The following is an 11502-nucleotide window of genomic DNA, read 5'->3' as shown; positions in this document are numbered from 1 at the left end:
TATTGTGTATTGGATCAGTATTTATCTACAGGGTTTGGAATTAGAACATCAAAGACTATTTTGTAATGAAGATCGAAAACGGTTTTAAGAAATTTAGAGAAAAAGTGTGAAGGAGTATTTTGATTATGATCTCTGACCTTATATTCAAAACATTAATAAATATTTTTTGGAAGATTTATTAGTTAAAAATATTTTTTTAATGACATTTTTTTTAGAATATATATAAAATGAAAAATAAAAAAAATTAAGACATTTAGGGGGACATGAGTATGTGGGCAAGACCTAAACACACAAAGGATTTGAACTTTTAAGCCTATGGGCTATGAATTGGAGCCCCACAATGACACTAGGCATGCCTCACCTTGAAGCGAAGGGAACATAAATAATATATAATCATTAAACAGTTACCTCTTCATTTCTTAATTTATGTCTTTGTTTTATTTGCTTTTAAATTATATATAAGTTTCATATACATATAATACAAGGAAATAATGAAGGGAAAGTTTCAAATTTTATCATTTCTTTTTCCTATACCATACATGCAATGCTTTGAGTAGGTTGTAAGTTATACTTGTTTTTCATCTCTGTTGTCTTTGGGTGAAGTTAAAGTATAGCCGTCCATTTTCATTTTTTCTTTTATTTTATTTTTTAATTAGAGAAAATGATAGGGTTTCTAATAATCCATACAATTTTTAGTGAGTAATTAATTAGCCCACACGTTTCATGCATGGCAAACTTTCAAGACAAATATCATGATTCAAAAGTCAAGATAATCATTTCTAGCAAATCACAAAATATCTAATTAATATTTTTATGTGCTCCACTGTTTATCTTTCTGGGTTTTGATTTTGTATGGCTTGCAATGAATAAGAGTTAGGTGTATATGCATGTTATAATTGTGTGATTAATTACGTAATGGGCCAACATGCTCTTAATAACAAATTAATTGTAGTTAATGATTATTGTTATGTTATGAATTTTTTAAGTATGATTCTTGGTTAAACAAATTGATTTAATGAGCAGACTAGTTTAATCTGACACCCTTTTTTGTTATTTACTATGGAAAAGATACAAGTTTGGCATTCCTTTGCTTTGTTTTCACTATTATATTGTATAACTTGTAAGATTTGTGACCACTTTGTAGGTAGTTGAATAATGAAAAGAACACCATGAAATCAATGAGAAAAGGGTGTATAAAAAATTGAATGGGTTTGTGTTTTTCTACGAAGAAATCATCATCATAATAATTTTTTTTTCTAGAACTATCAGGTCACAATTCGTGGGTCAACCTGACTTATTACAGGTTCAGACCATGTTAGGTTTGAAAAAATTGTATTTTTTTTATATGAGTCAGATTTCAATCTAGCTCATTTAAACTCGACTCATGCTGGTTGAACCCGTAATGGACTGGGTTGGCCCACCAATCCACTTACCTAATTTTATTTCATTTTCAAAATTAATTGGGAGTGAAATTTTTAGATTTGAATTATAGAAAGTTTGTAATTTTTTTTATTTTAAAAAAATTGTAATTAAGTGAGCTAGTAAATCAATCCGTTTACCCACCAACCCAGGGTGGATCAGCCTGGGTTCGGATTTTCTGACTCGCTAATAAATAAGTTGGATTAAATTGATTCACTAAGTGACCAACCCGTAGTAGATCAAACCGGATCAAGCGAATAACCTGTTTTGACACCTCTAATTTTTTTTTTTATTTTTTGAATTGTTTTTTTTTACTCCATTTATTACTCTCCTAAAAGAGAGAGAGGAAAATAAAAGGGGGGGGGGGGGGGGGGGGGGGTTGATGAAGGCTACTAAAATGAACCAACATAAGTATAATGGCTTTTCTTCTCTAAAAAAATTGTGTTAGAAGCAGGTAATGATTTTATGTCTGTGTCTCATATCTTGAAATAATCATCATAGGTTTCTGCAATCTTCTAGAGCTTTCAATCAATTACTTTGATGTGTTTAACCATATAATATCAATCGACTTTTAGTCTCTTTGTTTAAAATAATCTAATATAGATAAAAAAATATATACAAAGAGGGATTAATTTTATTGCATAAAAATAAAAATATATATAAAAAAGTGATTAGTTTTATGGCATAAAGATTTTGTTTTTGAAAGACTTAAATTTTGAATTACTCTTCTCATTTGAAAGCAATCCTTGTTCATTTATTAAATCACATATAGTTATTAAAGAATTATTGACATAATTAAAGAAATTAGGCACCAAATAACATCAAACACAGAATGTGAGTGTTTGTGATGAATGATTGAAATGCCATTATGTGAGTAACTCTTTTGGAAACAGTTAAAACTGGAAAACATGCACAATCAAACATTCTGTAATTGCTGTAAATACACTGCTTTTCAGAATGCTTGGAAGCAACATAATATACACATTTTTCCTTTACGCTTTGCATAGGGATATACACTTTTTATCTTTCACTTTTTATAAGATATATTAATCCCAAAATATTCTTTTCACTGTAACTTTCCTCTTCTACTTTCATTTCTATAGCATTATAAATGTCATTCTTAACCTAAAAAGTTTAAGAATTAATCTAAAACTGCAAAATGACAAAAGCAGAGTAATTTGAAATTAAAAAGTTGGCAAACATAAAACTAAAATCGAAGCAATTTTAGATGATGAATTTAAAATACTTTGCTTTATTCAATACTCAACAAGACTTTATAGAGACAGAAAAAATTTACTAACATATAATTAATATTTTTCCTTTATTATGTTTACTTTCATATAAATTACAAGCAAAATTTAAACTTCATAAACATTTAAAATATTAAAAATTAATATTAGTTTATGTAGAATTATCTTTTTTATACTAGTTTGTAAATTTTTTTATAGAGATGATGGAAGTTTTGCTATAAAAAGATCCCGAAGTGACATATTTTATTAATTGAAAATTTAAAGTTGAAATTTCTTCTGGACCATTAAGGATAAATCTTGTTAATAGTAATAAAAATTTGTTGGTAATATGAGTTTATTAACAGAGTACAAATATTATTATTGTTGTTCCACTTCCAGTCGTTACTATTATTTTAGACACCATTATTGATCCACCTCCAGCCGTCGTTGCATTCATATAGCGTATCTACCACAATCACTACCATCGACTTCGGGTTTTTTTCTCCTTTTTCCCTTTGGCCTCCTTCGTATCTTTCTTTTCTTTCTCTTCTTTAATTGACATTCTTCTTCACTTAATTTAACAAAAAAAAAAAAACTCATTTAATTTAGTAAGAAATTGGTTTAAACCCTCTTTTGGTCCCTACCTGCTTTTAAAAATGTTAACCTTTAGTCCCTATGATATGAAAAATATATCAAATCAGTCCTCATGACAACATTTAATGAATAATAAATCACAAGTTTTTATACCTAGGTATCCAATATTCTGTTCACAAATCACAAAATATTGGATACCTAGGTATAAAAACTTGTGATTTATTGTTCATTAAGTGCTGTCATGAGGACTGATTTGATACATTTTTCATATCATAGGGACTAAAGGTTGACATTTTTAAAAGCGGAGACTAAACTGAACATCAAAACTTAACTTAGGGACAAAAAAAAAGTTTAAACGCCACTTATTTTATTAATAGGTTTATTGATGAAAAATAAGAATTATAAATTATTAACAAATTTTATCGACGAATTAAAGACAGATGAATTTTATCGATGAATTATTTTTGAATTGGTCAAAACCTAAAGTAAAAACTTTAATGCTATTTTACTGAAGAAATTTATCGATAGATAAATTCATCGGTAATAAGAATTATAAATTATCATTAGAATTTATCGATGAAATTTATTGATGGAATTTATTGACAAATACATTATCGAAGAAATTTACTAACAAATATATTATCGAAGAATTATAAATTATTATTAGAATTTATCGATGAAATTTATTGATGGAATTTATTGAAAAAAACATTATTGAAGAAATTTACTGACAGATATATTATCGAAAAAAATATTTTTTGATAATACATATTTTATTTATTGACGAATTTTACAAACAGATTTCTATAAGTGGCTTGTAGGAACATATAGAGCTCCTTGAGTCGTTGGAGTTGTCTTAACACTCTTAAAGCAATTTGGTTCTTTAAAAAGGTAAGGAAAGATAATCACTTTGATTTTAATTGATAGGAAACTTATAATTGACAATTAAAGACTTGCATGATAGTTGGTTTGTGAAATTGAATCGTTTGATGAATTATTGAAGGTGCGAGAAAATACTAGAAGGGAGGTTGAATAGTGTTTTCGTAACTTTTTCGTCACTTGCAAATAATTCATGATGTACATAACAATTTGTAAGTTGGTTGAAAATAGTAAACACTATCTTAGAGAGATCGTTTACATGACCAACTCAACGTGTCCAAGTTTGAATGTGATAGTGACCTTAGATGGAGTGACACATATTATCAAAGATAGAAAGCATACAAGACATTAACTAAATTACATCATTTATCAACAGACTAAAACACAAGTTGTTTTATATTGGTTCACCTATTAAGGCTACGTCTAGTTTTCCTCTAAGTTAGCTCAGAGGGTTCCATTATATATTCAATGAAGTACATTTGAGTTTAACTCACTCTTGATTGTGTAGTATTATTTACTACTCCTGGTATCCCTAGATGCTCCCAATGCAATTGAGAAACATCGCCTAGTATAATTTCCCCCACTTCTAGTTGCATAGTATTTTTAACCACTCCTGTTATCCCTAGACGCTCCAAGTGCAATTAAGAAACATAGTCTAGTTTAATTTCCCCCACTTTTGGTTGCGTAGTATTATTCACCACTCCTGGTATCCTTGATCAATGAATAACCTCCAATTACCATATATCAATTGAGTATTCCCACCACTCCTGTACTCAACAACTTTGCTAAGATTTCATTGAGTATTCGCACCACTCCCGGTACTTAGCAACCATGCCAAGATTTTCTTGAGTATTTGCACCACTCTTGGTACTCAAATACACTATCGAGATTTTCTTGAGTATTCGCACTACCCTGGTATCCCTAGGCAACCTGGTATCCACGATACCGTCTAGTTGAGTTTCACCCAGTCCTAGTTGTGCAGTATTCTTCACCACTCCTAGTATCTCTGATCAACGAATAACCTTTAGTTACCCTAGATTAGTTGAGTATTTGCACAACTCCTGGTACTAAACGACCTCGCCTAAATATCCTTAACCTTTCAAAGTTAAGTCGTAAGTGTTTTGATTCTCTCCAGAATTGCAATCATAGATTTCTTACAAGTCGTTCATGCCATAACTCTCACGGAGAGGATATGTTTACAATACAATACAGTTTAAACACTTGCAGGTGTTTATCTCATCTATCTCTTTATCTCACCTTACATAAGTAAGAATTTAATACAATGAAGTACTAGAGGAATGCTTTACTTTGCTCATTCTCTCTTTCTCTCTTGTTACAAGCACAAGTAAAATATTTTAATGAAGTTTGAGAGGTTTTCTTCTATATTTTACTCTTTCACTCTCTTTTCTTTCTTTAAGTGAATATTCTAATGAAGCTTGAGAATTTCTTCTTTTCTTGAGCTATTTTCTTTATAGGAGGAAATTTAGCATTATTAACTCAAAGAGATTTCCTTGCTCAAAGGATGATGAGATATCTTATATCTTCGTATTTTCTCTCCTTTTCATCATCATCTTCTTTCTTCTAGTCTTCTATTTATACACCTTGATGATATAGCCATTGTGACAATGCTTGTCTTGAGATATGATAATATGACCGTTTTGATGAAGCTTGTCTTGATATTTGTTTTCTTCGGGCTATTAGTGTAGGTGTCAATCGTAGGATGGTGTTATTTGTCAGAGTAGACTTACTTTTCAGATCTTTTATCAAAAGTAGTTTTGACTTCTCTTTTTGGCACAACTTTTGATAACCAGATCAACACTCATTTTTGTCTTTTTTCTTTACGTTCATTTTGGTGCTTATAAGATGAAAGTTTGTAGCAACTGTTCCGCAGAAGATAAAGATGTTTATAGCAAGTATGTCCCATTTCTTGCTTTAATGTTTTAAGTGTTTTTATCATTAGTTCAGGTTTCTACATTTCGTAATGTTTTTGTGTTTACAAGATTAGTTGATGTTGTTGGTTTGTAAGATACTTCTTGGTTGATGTTTTACTTATTGATGATTTGTTTTGACATAGGTGTTATGTTACTGTTTTCTAGAGAAAGAACGCTTCTTTTGGTTTTGTCTCTTCTTAGACAGATAGCATTTAGCGTGTTTCAAGCTTTCTTTTATATTTTAATATTGAATGTCTTTTAATGTATTTTGTCAAAGACATCGTCTTGACCTGTCTTGTTTTCGAGAGCTAAGCTGAATACCTTTTTCAAGTATGATAAGCTTTAAGCGTTTATCTTCAACTCTCTTAGACACTTTAGGCACAATAGCGCTTACCCATGCATTTGGGTGTTTTAACCTAGATGTTTTTCTATTACTTAAGTTCCTAAGTGCTTTCCTAAGTTTTTCTATGTTGTGGATTCTAGTTCTAAGTTTTGTGTAAGTTTTCTGTTGCTGGTTGTAGATTTTCTATATTGAGAGTTTAGGTTCTAAATCTTATGGTTTCTTCTTATGTTGTTTTCCTATTAGAGTCTTGATCCTTTTTTCTCCTGGGTTTCTTAGCCTAGTTTGATTTTTCTGTGAATTTCTATATTTGACTTTCTCTTAGGCGGTCATCCACATCTTTTCTCCTTTGGAGTTTTTTCCTTTGCGTTTTAGACATTTATCTCTTGTTTTTTTATAAGGTTGTGATTTTAACCTTTCTAGTTTATGGTTTTCTAGCCTAGTTTTCTATCTTAAGTTGGGGTTTTTTGACCTGACATTTTTCTTTAGTGTTTTCTAACTCAAGGTTTATTTTCTAATCTAGGACGTTCTACCTTAGTGTCTGACATATGTTTCCTATCCTAAAGTTGGTCTTGGGTTTTATATCCTAGTGTTTGGTGTCTGTTTTTTGTCTTAAGGTTGGTCTCCTAATTTAGTTTTTTTTTATCTTAGTGTTTGGTGTTTCTGATCTGGCTGGTTTGCTAAGTGCTTTTCTAGTTTAGAGTTAGCTTTCCATACATAGAAACTTCTTCGTTAGTTTTCCATAGATAAAGACTTCCTCGTTTCATTTTATTTAGTTAAACTTCAAAACCAAAACCAAGGTTTCTATTAGACGAGCTTGTCTTGTAGTGAGCTTGTCGTATCCTGAATATTATGACCTATTGGATTGAGTTGGTAGTTTTGAAACGTCTTTAGTGATTATATTTCGGAATGATGATATGTTGTATGGTTGGAATTTCATTTGAGGTGAATTGAGTAATTGAATTGTATTCTGATTGTTGGTTGATTTTTGGCATCTGTGGTTGGTGTTAGATTGGTTATATATGCAAGTTGAAATGACATAAATATGCAGAATTTTGTTTTGCATAATTATAAGACTCGTTGGGTAAGCATATACTCATTTGGTGGTCGTTGGATGAGAAAAATCTCACTAGGCAAAACTAAAGTGAGAGAGCTCACTAACTTAACAAACGTAGAGTGAAAATATACTCAGTGGGCGACTTTTTGGAGAATTTAAATATGTAAGTCCTAGTGGTATTTTTGCTAAGTGAGCTATTTAGTGGCTGATCGAATGTGTTGCCAGGTACTATTCGATGAACGGTCATATCTTATGGCTGAGCAAAGATAACAGACTTTTAATTAAATTTGCATATATCTCTTATGATGGGTTTAATGTGTGTGATTATGTGAATGTTAAAAACAATGGTTGATTTCTAACATGATATGTGAATGGTTGATATGAATCCAAGTAGGATCTGTTGTGGTTAAAGTAGTGCGTGCATTGATATAGAGATTTTGTAATGGGGATTATCCTAACGCTTTAATAACCATTCGATCTCAAGTAGAGAAGTGTGAGGTATGTGGTAATAAGAGGTCCTAGTATAGGAACTTTACCTTGGCCAAAGATGGTTGACGGACTAACCTTGTGTGTGGTAGCTTGGATGGACAAGTTGTTCCACCACTACAAGTGCATAATTCGCCAGAGTCCGATATCAATACACTTATCCAGATGGTAAGTCTAGAATGAATGATTGTATGCCTTAGGAGGTTGATATAACTTTGTATATTTGTCAACATCTATATTTTGTTGTATGAATACTCTTTTGGTCAATTAGCTTACCCTTTTATCTTTGTTTGTTTGTTTGCTTTCTTGTTTGCTACCTTAATGGTGTCATCAGATGAGATTTGTTTCCATTGATCAAATACAAGCTAGAAATGGTGCGAAAGTATTGAGTAGAAATTTAATTTCTGTGTATTAATATGTTTAGGTAAAACTTTAGTATTGCACTTATAGATCAGTGTAATAAAATTCTTAATAGTGTATGATCTTGTATATATAATTTTAGTGTTATAATTATATTTGGATAACTCTAATATCATCTTATGCTTTTCTTGAGATAAATGTTCTCTATGTATTTTATGTGTGATTATTCCTTTGATAGTTAAACTCTATTAAAATAGGACATCACATTACTAATTAAATTAAAAATGATACAAATTAAATGGTATTTTGATTTAATTTTTCTTTTCATAGACAATGTTTTGTTTGATTGAATTAATTAATTAGATAATTGGAATTTAATATTTAATGAACTACTATAAAAAGAATTGTATAAATATTAAATCTACAAATTAACCTTTCTATCTTTTTGTATTTCATTTTTTTTTTCTCAAACCCTAAACCCTCAAATTAAATTTATAAAAAATAAGAATATTAAAGATTAAATATAATATGTATGCATCCTTTAAAAATCAGCTTGTTTTATATTGCAAATTTTTAAAGAAAACATAATTTCTTTGATTTCAAAAATAATATTAAAATCAACTAGCACCAATTCTCTATATCTTTATGTTATTATTATCTAAGCATTTTTAATTATTGTTTTTCCTTTTATTTTCAGACTCTAAAATTCTCTAAATTATGTAACCTCTGATTAAATAGTTATATAACAAGGGCTTCATTTACTATTTACAACAATTCCTTACATTTGTCAAATAAATATAAAACTTAATGTAACTTCAGAATAACTCGTGTAATTTTGTTCTGTGTTCTTTAAGGTGATGATTACATAACATGTGAGAGTAAAATTATATATACATATATAACATATCATGCTTAATATGAAAATAATTTAAATTATTAGTTGACCTCTTTATATATTATGAAACTACAGTTACCATACTTGTTATGAAATATGAAATATACCGTATCACTAGGAGTGAAGCAAACAAATAAGATTAAAAAGATATTTATAACTTTATAACTTCTTTAATCATTAGATGATCTAAAAAAAGTGTTGTCTAACTATCGTTATCCATTTATTTATTATCTGATTTTGGAGTCAAGACGGTACTTCTGATATCATCTTGTTTTTTCACAATGAAAATTCTTTTAATTTTATCTCTTTATTGAGAGATAATATTAGAAAGTGAGTTTTAGATTTAATTCAACTTCACAAAATCGGTTTGTAAAATAAGATTTATAATTTAGTTTTAATTTTATCTTTAGACGATACGAGATTTCCAATCCATAATTGAATTTGATTAAAATTCTAATTAAAAAGAAAACAACTTTCTAGCTTTTCTAAAAAAAAATGGCCGGCACCATGGCTTCTCTGGAGTTTTCTTTGCCCTTTTGTTTTAGTTAGTAAGCACATGAAGCCATTAACCAAAGAAGCACTTCCTCAGCTCAAAGTTGGACAGCTTGCACTCATTAATTATATAACTCATCCCTCATTTAACAATATACCTTTAATTAACTTATCTTCTAACAAAGTTCTTCTCCCAAATTTTGTATCTATTTCCTCAACTTTCTCTCTTGGAACTACTGGAATATATATGCATCATGCTAATTTGTCACTACCACTAAAATATATATTAAACTAATGATATCATATCATATTACCAAAATTATTTATCAGTTTAAAAATCATATTAATTCTATGATTATATAATGTCTTTCATCAATGTATTAAACAAAATCTATTCCAATCAAGAGAAGACTAATTCTCAACAATGGCGATTTTTTATCGACAAATGTCTTTTAAGTATCTTCAAAGGGTAAATGAGCAAGTTATAAATTAGTGATCATAAATTAATTATCAGTATGTTCTTAATATAAAGTTATTGTAGAAATAATAGCTTATCATGATAAGAGTGTTGTGTTGTGATTCAACCATATTTTAGATTGTCATCAGATAATTTTTTTTTTCCTCATCAAAGAACCTTAATCAAAACAATGATCAGATTTAACTTACCACAGATTCCAGTAAAACTTGAAATTTAACTTCAGTGGGTGTGACTTTTGCATTGAAGATAACCTAAGGGTAAATTCTATTTATTAAGAAGAATCCAAGGGTGAAAGAAAACAAAGGAAGAAGCAGATGAACATCATTGGATTTAACAAAATTCGGCTCAGAATTAGTAAATTACTTTGCTTCTGCACTGATTTAAGCTCCAAGGAAACATATCTGGTTTACAAGTTTCATCATTGTAATAAACCACAACACCTTTACAATGCACCAGAAGACAAAAACATCACAGCAATGTTGTTTGCAAGCAGTTAAAAAACTTTTGAAACAGCAAAATAGGTACAAGTTTAAAGTTGGTTAGGACTATATATATATATATATATATATATATATATATACTTGAGGGTGACCAAAAGGGATCAAAGTGCCCAACTGGCTTAACTAGGAGCCATTAACACTCCTCTAATGGATAACATCTCCATATTCTTGTCAGCATCCAATATCCAAATTTGGAAAATTTAGCTTTAGAAATTGACCCTTAGGCATTTACAATGTTTTTACATAGACAATTCCAAAAGGGCATTGAAAGAGAAAAAGAAAAAGATAAAAGACACAACACTCTTGGATTCAAATAAATGTGGCAGATTTCAGTTGCATTACTTAACCAGCTCACCTTGTACCTGGCTTATGTTTTGGTGGCATGGCTGAGTTCAGCTATAGGTGCAACCATAAAATGGACCTTATATTTATGAAGAACAAGTTATAAAATAAAATATCAGACAAGCCCACTTGATTATGACCCACCAATCCAAATCTTGCTTTACCAAATTTGCCTTGAAATATGCCTTACTCAATCCCAGTGGAGAATCAAGAAAACAGTGGCATTTCACAGACTTGTGTCAGAAGAGGAAGGTTTACCCTACGCTTTCTAACACTTGGTTTATTAATGTATTATGCATGTTGAATGGAATTAGACAGAGGACCCACATGAAAAATCTGTTGTAAATCCGACAAATAAGAAAACATCAGAGTAATAGAAAGTCCAGAAGAATAACGGTCAGAGAGAAGAACCTTTCACTTCTTTCACTTGAAGTGTTTTTAGCATTAGTACATATATAGAGAAGAAAGAAAAGAAGCATTTCCTTAATGGCAAGACAAAG

This window comes from Vigna radiata, chromosome 3 (genome assembly GCF_000741045.1).
Source record: "Vigna radiata var. radiata cultivar VC1973A chromosome 3, Vradiata_ver6, whole genome shotgun sequence".
NCBI classification, from domain to species: Eukaryota; Viridiplantae; Streptophyta; class Magnoliopsida; order Fabales; family Fabaceae; genus Vigna; species Vigna radiata.
Note: the sequence above shows the minus strand (reverse complement) of the source record.